This window comes from Vulpes lagopus, chromosome 10, assembly GCF_018345385.1.
Source record: "Vulpes lagopus strain Blue_001 chromosome 10, ASM1834538v1, whole genome shotgun sequence".
Lineage (NCBI taxonomy): Eukaryota > Metazoa > Chordata > Mammalia > Carnivora > Canidae > Vulpes > Vulpes lagopus.
The window spans coordinates 13,063,503-13,076,737 of record NC_054833.1 but is presented as its reverse complement, the minus strand read 5'-3'; the positions used below and the strand labels follow the sequence as shown (position 1 = coordinate 13,076,737).

Genomic DNA, 13,235 nt, shown 5'->3' with positions numbered 1-13,235 from the left:
ATAAATACAAAGCACTATAATAATTATTATGCACTCTAGTAACAACTATAAAAATCTTTCAACTTATCTACACATAAATATTTAGGATTAAGACTTCCAATAAAAAGTATAGGGGGATTTGTGGAAAAAAAGATAAACAATCACTGGGAGACTTATAATACTTTTTTGTTTATTTGTGGGTTTTTTTGGAAACTTGTATTTCTAAAAAGACATAGTAAAAAAATCTAGACCCACAAAAATAGGGACCTGGATACAGATTCGAAAAAATGTCAAATTCATATAAAGACATTTAAAATATTTAATAACATTACACTTGAAAATATGTACTGTATGGTATCCATATTACTGGTTTTCTCGGAGTTTGGCAAAATGACAAAATCAAATATGGGACTCTTAATTTTTAATTTATCAAACTAAAAGAACAAAATTATCCCCCCCAAAAAAGAAATGTAAAAGGAAGAGGAAAAGGTAATTACTAAGGTATGTGATCCATTTTTAAAAGCGTATAAAATATTAATAAAAGCTGATAAAGATAGTTGAAAAGCAGGAAGAGTATAAAGCAGTACACTTGTAAGTACTGATGCAAAAAACCTCCCCAAATACCAACTAAATAAAAGATGAATCCAGTTTGCAAAAAAGCTAATTGACTATGATTGCATCAAGATTTTAAATGGCACTTGACAAATTTCAGCTACCATTCTAAATAAAAACTCAAGCAAAATAAGAGTAAAAGGAAACTAAAATATGATACACTTTCTTTCAAATCTAATACAGCAAGATATTCAACAGTAAACACTGAAACCATTTCCATTAAAATCAGGACAAGCAATTGTCTACAACTGTTAAACATCATTTTGAAGGTTTCAGACAATAATATAATGAAAACAAATAACCAGTATAATATTAAAAGATATACAATGATATTTATTTGTAGTTGCCATGATTATATATACAGAACACTACAGAATTTACTAACAGCTTTTAGAATTACAGTGGGCTCTTAAACAATGCAGGGTGCTGGGTGCTGGCTTCCATGAGGTCCAATATCCATGTGTAACTGGATTCCCCCAAAACTTGCTACTAATAGTCTACTATTGAAGCTTATGGGTAACATGAAGAGTAAAATGATACATTCTTTTTAGACATTTATTTATTTGAGAGAGAGAGCGAGAGAGCGCGCCGAGCACGCACATAAGCAGTGGGGAGGGGCAGAGGGAGAAGGAGATTCCCCACTGAACAGGGAGCGGGACACCAGACTTGATCTCAGGACTCTAAGACCATGACCTAAGCCGAAGGCAGACTCAACTGACTGAGCCACCCAGGTGCCCCTGACACATATTTTGTATATTATGTGTATTATATACTGTATTCTTAAGATAATATGGAAGAAAAACATGTTTAGAAAATCATAAGGAAAATACTTAGCATTGTACTGTATTTACTGGGAAAAAACCTGCATATAAGTGTGCCTATGCAGATCAAACCTGTGTTCAGAGGTCAAGTGTAATTAAGTCTTCTGGAAAAGTGACTGGATATAAAAAAACATTTAAATTTATCTTCTAGTAGTACTAGAGGAAAAAAATAGTATAAACATACCAATCACAAAACTATAAAAATCACAGAACAGGAATCTCAAGCAAGGCACAAAAACAATATATAAAAATCTGTAGGGGCACCCGAGTGGCTCAGTTGGTTAAGCATCTGCCTTCCATCCAGGTCATGATCTCAGGGTCCTGGGATCGAGTCTGGCATGGGGCTCCCTGCTCAGTAGGGAGTCTGCTTCTCCCTCTCCCTCTGCTTCTCCTCCCACGTGTGCTCACTCTCTCTCACTCGCTCACTTTATCTCAAATAAATAAAATATTTTTTAAAAGCTGTAAATAGATATGTTATATATCTGGATAACATGACAGCACAAAAAAATATTTCCAAAATTAATGTATACATATAGTAAGACTTAGGATTCCCAATGAATTTTCAAAACTAGAAAATGATTTTAAAGTTCCTATGTAAAAATGCAGAATTTTAATCAAGAAAAACATTTTTAAAAACAAAAGTAAATTCATGTTTGTCCTACTAAATATTAAAACTCCGAGAGAGCTGAACTCACAAAAGCAATATTACTAACAAGAGCAGATGTCAAGTGAGACAAGAGTGACAAAACATCAAGAAACAACATTTAGATATCTAGTCAAAAAGACTCATTAAGTGTGTTTTTTTAGTTAAGTCCCTCTGTTCCAAACAATACAATTTAAGTATTGGAAAAGAAAAAAAAAAAAAAAAGGCTTATTAAGAAGGTAGAAGACTCCAGTCTTTGAGGAGAAGAAATGCAAAGCTGTGAGCAGGGATACAGCAAGGGACTATACAAAGCTCTGAGTCTATGAGCACTTGTGAATGGCTACCAGTTTCCCCTTCTGAGGACACAAGGATTAAAAATGCTCCCTGCTTAAAGCCAAAGACTGGCTTTAAGACAGGCTTCCACTCCTGAAGATAAGGAAATGCTAATACCACCTGCTGCCTTGGTTAAGAGAAAGAGAGGTCTCTTGATGAATACCAAACAACACAGTGGAATGATCAGTGGCTGCATCCACAAGGCTGCTAATCCACCCTGAAGAACCAAGCTGAAAATTCTAACGTATACCTGCTTTTAGTTTAAGGGTCCAGGTGCTAGAAAGCACAAACTGTAATCAAGGGAAAATAAGTACAGAAAAAGATGAACAAAATGAAGAAAAACTTTAAATTTCCCAATCAAAATGAGACCACAAAAGCAAAATTCTAAATATACCAAATACACAGAAGGCCAAGGAAATCTACAACTGCAACAAGAATTCATTCTCGATGACATGAGCGAGTGGGCAGGAAGACAAAGCATTTTCAAAAGTACATTCAGGATATGTAAAAGACAAAAGGAATTGTGAGCATGAAAGTTAAAGCCAGATATCAATATTTACTGAGATATTTAGCTATTTTTCCACAACTAAAAAAGAAACTGAATTGAAAATGCATACCACACTGAAAAAGATAAAAATAAACATGTCTCACGTCGGCACATTGTAGAATGCCAATAACACATACTCCTGAGAGCTCCCAGAAGATGGGGCACCGGGGGGCTCAGCGGTGCCTTCAGCCCAGGGTGTAATCCTGGAGACTCGGGATCAGGTCCCGCGTCAGGCTCCCTGCGTGGAGCCTACTTCTCTCTCTGCCTGTGTGTGTTTCTGCCTCTCTCTCTCTCTCTCTCTCTCTCTGTGTGTCTCTCATGAATAAATAAAATCTTAAAAAAAAAAAAAAAAAAAAAGCTCCCAGAAGAGAATAGGCAGATTATCTGCTCTCCCCAAAAAACCATTAGACTGATGATGATAAACAACGGCACAAAGTACTAAGGTAAAGAACTCCCAAGCTAGAACCGAATGCCTACAGTAGCATTGAAAATGAGGGCAAAATAAGGTTGTTCAAGATAGTAAAAAGCTAAGTTTACTACCCACAGAACTGCATGAAAGAACTATTTGAGGATATGCTTTAGTAGCAAGACAAGTGAAAAAAAAAAAAAAAGAATACATGAGTCAAAGAAACAATCAGCACAAAAAATTATGAAATATGCAACTAATAACAATTAGAATCTTTAAAAATACTATTGTAGGGCACCTGGGTGGCTCAGGTGGCTCATGCCTTCGCCTCAGGCCATGATCCCAGGGTCCTGGGATGGAGCCCCATGTCAGGGTCCCTGCTTCTCCCACCCCCTCTGCCTGCTGCACCCCGTTTGTGCGCTCACCCTCTCAGCCAAATAAATGAATAAAACCTTTAAAAATAAAAATACCATTGCTTTTAAAATCTATAATCCACATACTAGAATACAATTAATGGTACTTTACATATAAAGAGACAGGAAAACATGATGCATATTCAAGAGAAAAGAAATAAAAGAGAAAATGACTCTGAGATGATAAAGTTAAACTGAAATACAAAGAATTTTGAAGCAGCTGTTTTTAAAAATGCTCAAGGATGTACAGGGAAATTTCCTTGTACTGAATGAAATGATAGCAATTTAAACAAAGAGAAAAAAACAATAAAAGAACAAAAATCGGAGCTGAAAAACATCTGAAATCAGCATTTACCTTATGTACTTAATGGCACATTGGAAATGGCAAAATGAGTAAGTAAAAATCAAGAGAGAGCAATATGAAGAACATAGAGAAAAAAATATTGGGGGGGGGGAGTCCCTTGAGGCAGTATCCAAAGGTCTAACATACACGCAACCAGAGTCCCACAAGGGGGGGGGGGAGAGGAGGGAGAGGAGGGAGAGGAGGAGGAGGGGGGGGGGGAGGAGGGGGGGGAGGAGGAGGGGGGGAGGAGGAGGGGGAGGAAGAAGAAGAAGAAAGAAAGAAGAAAAGAAGAAGAAAGAAGAAGGAAGAAAGAAAAGAAGAAGAAAGAAGAAAGAAGAAGAAGAAGAAGAAGAGGAGGAGGAGGAGGAGGAGGAAAATGGGTCAAAAAAAATTTGGGTAAAATCTCCCAGATGTGGGAAAACAAAAACATTTATATATTCAAAAAGCACGGCAAACCTCATCAGGTTAAATGTAAAGAAAAGCACACACCTAGGCAGAAATCACAGTTAAACTGCTGAAAACTAAAAGCGAAATACTGAAGGCAGCTGGGGGTGGGGGGGGCGGGACAGAACATTTTACTGTCATAGGAACTCGGAGCTGGATACTCACTTGTGCATTTCTCACAAGAATATATGAAACCCAGAAGACAGTGAAATGAAACATCTATTAGCACAGAAGCTGGGGGGGGGGGGGGGGGGGGAGGGACTCTTGTTGTATTATCACATTTAAGTTCCTTAAATTGATTGCACTTTACAAAATCATGCAGTAAAAACTGCAGGGCTTATGGGGAAAAATTGACCGAGTTAAGAGCACAGCATTCCAAAATTCCGTTAGTAATACATTTAGAAAAAGAGAAAAACCCAATTAAAAAAACAACAAAATTCAATAAAAACGATTTTACACATGCTGAGTTGTTTAAAATACATAAACACTACAATAAACATAGCACTTCACACTGAAAAAGACCTATTTCCCCAAGTTTACTTGGGGAAATAGGTAACACAGGACTGTAGTTTGTGGGTTATTGTGAAGTAGTGGAAGGAAAGTTATTCCACGGGGGCAAATCTGCAATGGCAGATGTGGATGGGTGTGGCCTGTAACAGGTAGTGAACAACTATGGCTGACAGATGTCTGAGGTGTTGCATGACATGTAAAAACGAGCTCAAATTCAACAGCAGAGAGGGAGTGGCAAGATTTTTTAAAGTACATGAACAAAAAATTTATTATTGTGGTGCTGTGTATTTAGGAAAGAAAATGAACATAAAAACTTTTCAGATCCATATAACACTAGAGATATTTTCAAATTTTACATATTTTAGCATTTTTAAAATTTTGGTTATATCAAATACCTAACAACAGAGACTAAGAAGAATAGTTTTCTTTTTTTTCTTTTTTCTTTTAGAATAGTTTTAATTCCTACTACAGATAGGTCTACTAAGTCTACTAGCTTGTTTTCCTTCTGTTCTCTCCATTCATCCTTTCCCATGTCGTTAAAATTTTTCTATATTTAACCTTTTTGTTAGCTTTTTGCTATACATTTTGTTTGGTTTTTTTTTGTTTTTTTTACATTTTGATATTTTTTTAAAAGATTTTATTTACTCATGAGAGACACAGGGAGAGGCAGAGACATAGGAAGAAGGAAGAAGGAAGAAAAACAGGCTCCATGCAAAGAGCCCAATGTGGAACTCGATCCTGGGACTCCAGGATCACACCCTGAGCCAAAGGCAGATGCTTAGCCACTGAGCCACCCAGGCGTCCCTACATTTTGATATTGTATTAATGAACACCATGTAAGTGTTAAAAATTGAATCTTTAACATAGTCTTGATTGGATTAGTATATTCATCACATGATGACAATAGAACACAAAAATTTTTAAAGCCTGTTTGTTTACCTCTTCCCACATTTGTGTACTGTTGTCATGTTTTACTTCTTTGTATGTAACACATCCCACAAGAATATCACCATTATTGCTTTATATAATTAATGCTATTTTGCTCAATTAGATATACAACAGACTTCTCATCAGAAACCACGGAAGCCAGAAGGCAGTGGGATGTGTACTGCAGTGCTGAAAGAAAGGCCTGTAAAGCAAGAATTGTATATGGAGCAAAACTATACTTCAAAAATGGAAAAACCACAATACTCCCAAATAAACAAAAACTGAAAATTTGTCACTAACAAAACTGCATAATAATAATAAAGCAGAAAAGAAAGGAAACTAGATAGTAACTCAAATCTATAAAAAGGACATCAATAAAGTTAACTACATAAACATAAAAGGCAGTATGAATGATTTGTTTCTCTTTTCCCACCTAAAAAACATAAAGCAGTAATTATAACATTTTGGGTTTGAATTATATACAGATATAATTTTATGACAATAATAGCAAAAAAGGAGAAGGGAGAAAATAGATACACTGTGGAGCAAAATTTAACTACTATTGAAATTAAGTTAGTATTTATATCTTCATATTAAGATATTCTCTAAGTAATCCTCTAGAGCAACCATAAGAAAATAACTCAAGGAGCACCTGGGTGGCTCAGTCGGTTAAGAGTCCAACTCTTCAGCTCAGGTCATGATCTCAGGATCCTGGGATACAGAGCCCTGCATATGGCTCTACACTCAGCAGGGAGTCTCCTCAGGATTCTCTCTTTCCCTCGGCCCTCTCCCTGTTTGCTCACTCTCGCTCAAATAAATAAATCTTAATGAAAAAAAAAAAAGAACTACAGAAAAGTCACAATGAAATTAAAAGGTACACTGCAAACATTTAATTCACACAAAAGAAAGCAACAAGGGAAGAGCAGAGAAACAAAAAGGTAGAACACAGGCAAGTATCAAATGGCAGACTTAAGTCTTGTTATCAATCATGATGAACAATTAGAAGATCAACAAGGAAACACATACATGAACACAACTGTAAACCAACCAGAACTAAGAGACATCTGTAGAACTCTGCCAATCATGGAGGAGACATGCTTTTCAAGAGCACACAGAAGAATTTCCAGAATCTACTAGGCCGTAAAACAAGCCTCAACAAATTTAAAATTGAAATCATAAACAATAATATTCTCCAATCACAAGAGAATTAAATGAGAAATTCCAAACACAAGAAAAATTCCAATGTATATAAATATGTGGAAACTAAACAACACACTTAAAAAAAGAAAGAAAGAAAGAAAGAAACCACAAGGGAAATTAGAAAATACTTAGAAATGAATGAGAATGAAAACAAAACACACCAAAACGTATGGGATGAATCTAAATAATACTTAGAAGGAAATTTATAGCTGTGATTTACAAAAGAAATATCTCAGGGCACCTGGCTGGCTCAGTTAGCAGAGTGTGTGACTCTTGATCTTGGGGTTGTTGAAGTCAAGCCTCATGTTGGGTGTAGGGATTACTTAAAAATACAATCTTTTTTTTCTTTTTAAGAAATATCTAATAATCTGACTTTCTATTTTGAGAAACTAGAAAAATTAAAAAAAAAAAAACCCTAATAAACCCAAAGCAGGCAGTGGGAAGCAAATAATAAATACTGGAGCAGAAATAAATGAAATTAGGGGCCAGAAAATTAACAGAATCAATTAATCCAGAGTTGATTCTACTAAGAGAAAAGACTCGAGTTAATCAAATCAGGAACAGAAGAATGGTAATTACTACCAAAGTTAAAAAAAAAAAAAAAAAACTTTTAAAAAAATTTTTAAAGGATTTATTCATGAGACACACACACACACACACACACACACACACACACACACACACACAAGCAGGCTCCATGCAGGGAGCTTGACAGGGGACTCGATCCCAAGTCTCCAGGATCACACCCTGGGCTGAAGGCGGAGCTAAACCGCTAAGCTACCCAGGCTGCCCTAAAAAAAGACTTTAAGGAAATAAAAAGAACTATAAGAAAATACTAAAAGAAAAAACTACATAGCAACATATTACATAACCTACTTAAAACGGACAAATTCCTAAAAGTCATAAACCACCAAAACTGAATAGTAATCTTAAAACTTCCCAGAAATAAAAACTATGCTCTGATGGTTTCACTGGTGAGTTCTACCAAACAAAGAAAAATTATTACCAATCCTCAGACTCCTCCCCACAAATGAGGAATACTTTCTAACTAACCCTACAGGGCCAGTGTTACCCTGTTGTCCAAATCAGACATAGACAACACAAGAAAACATTAAAAACTATCCTTTATGAATATGTATGCTCAAATATTCAACTAGCAAACAAAATCTGGCAACACACAAAAAGGATTATACATCATGACCAAGGGGAATTTATCACAGAAATACAGGTTTACAAACATAATCAATGTAATACACCATACTGAGAAAATAAGGAATAAAAGCAACATGATCATTGACACAGGAAAAAATTAAGACAAAATCTATAATCCCTTCTTTATAACAACACTCAACAAATTAGCAATAAATGGGAACTCCTAACCTGGTAAAAAGCAACTATTAAAAAAAAAACCCATAAATGGAGATCCCTGGGTGGCTCAGTGGTTTAGGCCCTGCCTTCGGCCCAGGGCATGATCCTGGAGTTCCAGGATCGAGTCCCACATCAGGCTCCCTGTATGGAGCCTGCTTCTCCCTCTGCCTGTGTCTCTGCCTCTCTCTCTCTGTCTCTCATGAATAAATAAATAAAATCTTTTAAAAAATAAATAAAATAAACAAATAACCCCATAACTAACATATTTAGTGGTAGAAAACTAAATATTTTCCCCTTAAACAAGAAAAGGATATCCTCTTTCACCATTTCTATTCAGCACTGGACTGGAGTTTCTAGCTTGGGCAATAAGGCAAGAAAAAGAAAAGGCATTCGTATTATAAAGATAAGAGTAAACATTTTCTATTCACAGACAACACAATTTTGTACATAAAAAAATCCTAAGGAATCTTTATCAAAAAACTAATATACAAGTTTAGCAAGATTGTAATATATCAAGTTCAATATGCAAAAATCAGTTCTGGGACACCTGGGTGGCTCAATTGGTTGGGCATCTGAATCTTGATTTTGGCTCAGGTCATGGTCTCAGGGTCGTGAGACTGAGCCTCACATCAGGCTCCATGCTCAGCAAGGACTCTGCTTGGAATTCTCTATCTCCCACTCTCTGTCCCTCCCCCAGCTCATGCTCTCTCTCAAAATAAATAAAATCTTTCTAAAAAATAAGTTTTATTTCTACTCTCAATTAACATTTTGAAAATGAATTGAAGAAAATCCCATTTACAATAGAATCAAAAAGAATAAAGTATCTAGAAATCAATTTAATAAAAAAGTGTAAGATGTAAATGCTAAAAACTATAAAACGTTGCTGAAAGAAATCAAAGAACACCTAAATAAATGGAAAGATAACCATGTTCATGGACAGGAAGAATACTGTTAATACTGTGAAAATGGCAGAGCTGTCCTAATTAATCTAGAGATACAAGGCAATCCCAATCAAAATTCTAACTTGCTTTCCTGCAGAAATTAACAAATCGATCCTAAAATTCACATGGAAATGCAAAGGGGCCCAGGAGAGCCAAAACAATCTTGAAAACAAAAAACAAAACAAAACTGTGGACTCACACTTCACAATGTTAAAAGTCACCAGAGTTATAATAATTAAGAGGATATTAAAAAAAAAATTAAGAGGATATTATTACTGGCTTTAGAATAGATACATATATATATATTAATGCAACAAATTAAGAATTTAAAAACTAACCCTTATGTTTACGGGCAATTGATTTGGACAAGGGAAATAAGACAACATAATGGAAGAAAGAATGTTCTCTTCAACAACTAATGCTAGGACTAGGTGAATCTATGCAAAAGAATGAAAGCAAAGCAATACCTCAACATCATATATCTAAATTTACTGAAAATGGGTTAAGGAAACTAAGAGGGAGAGCTAAAGTATAAACTCTTAGACAAAAACACCAGAATAAATCTTCATAACCTTAGATTAGGCTATAGTTTCTTAGTACACCAAAGTCACAAGGAACAACAACAAAAAGATAAACTAGACTTCATAAAAATATAAAACTTGTGGTTAGAAGAATATTGTCAAGGAATTTGAAACAGGAGAAAATATATGCAAATCATATAGCTGGATTTCTATCTAGAATATATAAACAACTCTTATAACTTAGCAATAAAAAGAAAATCCAACTAAAGGACCTGAATAGACTTTTCTCCAAAGAAAATACACAAATAGCCAATAAGTACATGAAAAGATGCTCAATATCATCAGTCATTAGGGAAATGCAAATCAAAACTACTGAGAACTCACTGCACACACCCTAGGAGGACTAGAATCAAGAATACATGCGTTGGCAAGAATAAGCATTTAGAATTTTCACAGTTGGTGACAATGAAAAACAGTGCAGTCACTTTGGAAAACTGTATGGCAGTTCTTGAAATGGTCATCATAGTTTCTTTATGACCCAGCAATTTAACTCCTGACATCTATCCAGGAGAAATTAAAACATATCCACACAAAAATGTTACACAAATGTTCATAACAGCTTCATTTGTAATAGCCCAAAATGTGTTTCTACCTACTGATGAATGGACAAACAAAATGTTATATATCTTTACAATGGAATATCATTTAGAAAGAAAAAGGAATGGGATACTAATATATGCTACAGCAGGAATGACACTGAAAACATTAAGATAGATAAGCTGGAGGGTGCCTAGGTGGCTCAGTTGAGCATCCAACTCTTGGTTTTGCCTCAGGTCATCATCTCTGATCTCAGGGTTGTGGGGCTGTGCTCAGCAGGGAGTGTGCTTCTCACCCTTTCCCTCTGCTCCACCTCCCCTCTTTCTAAAATAAATGGATGGATCTTTGGGATGATAAAAGATAAATAAGCTGGAAACAAGGTCACATGTTGTATGATTCTACTTAAATAAAATGCCCAGTGTAGGCAAATCCATACAAAACAGGTAAATGGTTGCCTAGGTTTGGGAGGAGTGACTGCTTATGGGTATAAGATTTCTTTTCCAGGTGATAAATCAATTCTCAGATAAATGGTAAGGATTGCACAAGTCTGTGAACATACTAAAAACTACCTAACTGTATGTTTTTAAGGGTAAATTTTTATTATTCTGAATTACATCTCAATAAAACTCTTACTAAGATATTAACAAGAGGTCTTTTGTTTTCTGCTACAAAATGTAAAGAACTTGTAATTTGTCACTCCCTTCCCCACAATAAGAAAAAAAAAGTTGAGCAAATTAAAAAAATCTACAACTCTGTGAGTACAGAGGATCAGAACTTACCATGAACAGGAGCCTCTGAAGAGAGTTAACTGGTAAGAATACTTTATAAAATAACAATGAATTCCTGAAGGCAGAGCATAAACTAGCTAGAAGCTCTAAAACTCTTGAAGGTCCAGTTTTAAGAGAAGTGTCCACATATTCAAGAGTTTACCTTTAGTAGCTCTGCCAGATTATCATCCAGGAGGAAGAAGATCTCTTCCAGTTTTGGGCATGGGAGGAGGAAAAGTAACCATGCTGAGATATGCCCAGAGCAACATGTCATCCCTTTTGCGGGGGGGGGGGGGGGGGGGGGTTTGCAGGGAGAGGGAAGAGCTGAAGGGGAGACAGAATTCCAAGCAGGCTCCATGCCCAGCCCAGCCCAAAGCAGGGCTCAATCTCATGACCCTGAGATCATGACCTGAGCTGGAATCAAGAGCTGGATGCTTAACTGACTGAGCCACCCAGGTGCCCCACAATATCTTTTTTTTTTTTTTTTAAGATTTTATTTATGTATTCATGAGAGACGCAGAGAGAGAGGCAGAGACTTGGGCAGAGGGAGAAGGCGGCTCCATGCAGGGAGCCCGATGTGGGGCTTGATCCTGAGACCCTGGGATCACTCCCTGGGCTGAAGGCAGAGGCTCAACTGCTGAGTCACCCAGGTGTCCCTTAATGTGTCTTCTTTAACATAGACCTGCCCTCAAGGTAAACTACTTTGTCAGAATCTTATTTGAATTTAAAAAAAAAAAGAAGAAAAAGGGCAGTTAGACAACTCTAGTTCCAGGTAGCCTTCATGACAAAGGGGGAGGAGGGTAGAGACTAAAATTTTTCTGAAGTTCACAGGAAAGTCCACTATTAACAACTGAGATTTAATCATAAAATTATAAAACAATTCCTTTCCCTGGTACCTTATCACCACATCAGCAAAGCTCCAGTATAATAGTATAATAACAGCAGGTTATAATTCAGAGAGGTTCAAGACACAGACTCTATTCAAGGAGTTTCTAGGGAAACCCCAAATAACAGTGGAAACAAAAACAAGGAAACCAGAGAAAAATGAAGCCTCTGACACCGTCAAACAATACATACACCAAGCAAACATTAAACGCAACTTGACTCAGAGCCAGATTACAAAACTTCATACTAACCATCTATTTACCTAAATTCCTATTACCCAAAAAAATCACATAAAAATTTCAACAAAAAATTACACTGAACACTAAAAAGAAAAATACATTCTGAAGAAATAAAGCAAGCATCACAACCAAACTCAGTTAAGGCAGAGATTTTGGAGTTATAAAACTAGTAATTTAAGTAACTATTGTTAATATGCTATGAAAAATAATTTTTTAAATGTTAAAAGTTAAAAACACTACTACAAAGAATGCTTTTGACGACTTCATCATTCAACTAAGTGAGGAAGTGGAGTAGCAATCCACTGAAGACATGTTAATAAAAACCTTCCACACTAAAATGCCAAGAGAAAAACAGAAATAAAAAAACCAGAACAGAACATACAAGAACTGCAGGACAACTATAAAAAGTATACTATACACATAATGGGGATACCAAAAGAATAAGAAAGAAACTTGGGTATTTTAAGTAATAATGGCTGGGGATTTTTCCAAAATTAGTAATAGGCATGAAACCAAAACTTCAGAAAGCTTAGAGAATACTAAATAGAATAAATTCCAAAACATCAACACCTAGAGTTATATTCAAGTTTCAGAAAATCAAAAAGAAAATCTTGAAATAAACTAAAGGACAAAATGAAACAAAAACTCACCTTTAAGGAGAGAGTTAAGAATTACATCAGACTTCCTCCCACAAACCATGCAAGCAAGATGACACTGGAGTGAAATCTCTGAGTGTTGA

At 35.8% G+C, this 13,235-nt stretch overlaps 1 protein-coding gene across 1 annotated transcript in view; it reads right to left on the bottom strand.

Annotated features, from left to right (window-relative positions):
• Positions 1-13,235, bottom strand: part of RANBP9 (RAN binding protein 9) — a 93,883-nt gene that overhangs the window by 39,950 nt on the left and 40,698 nt on the right. The window lies entirely within an intron of this gene.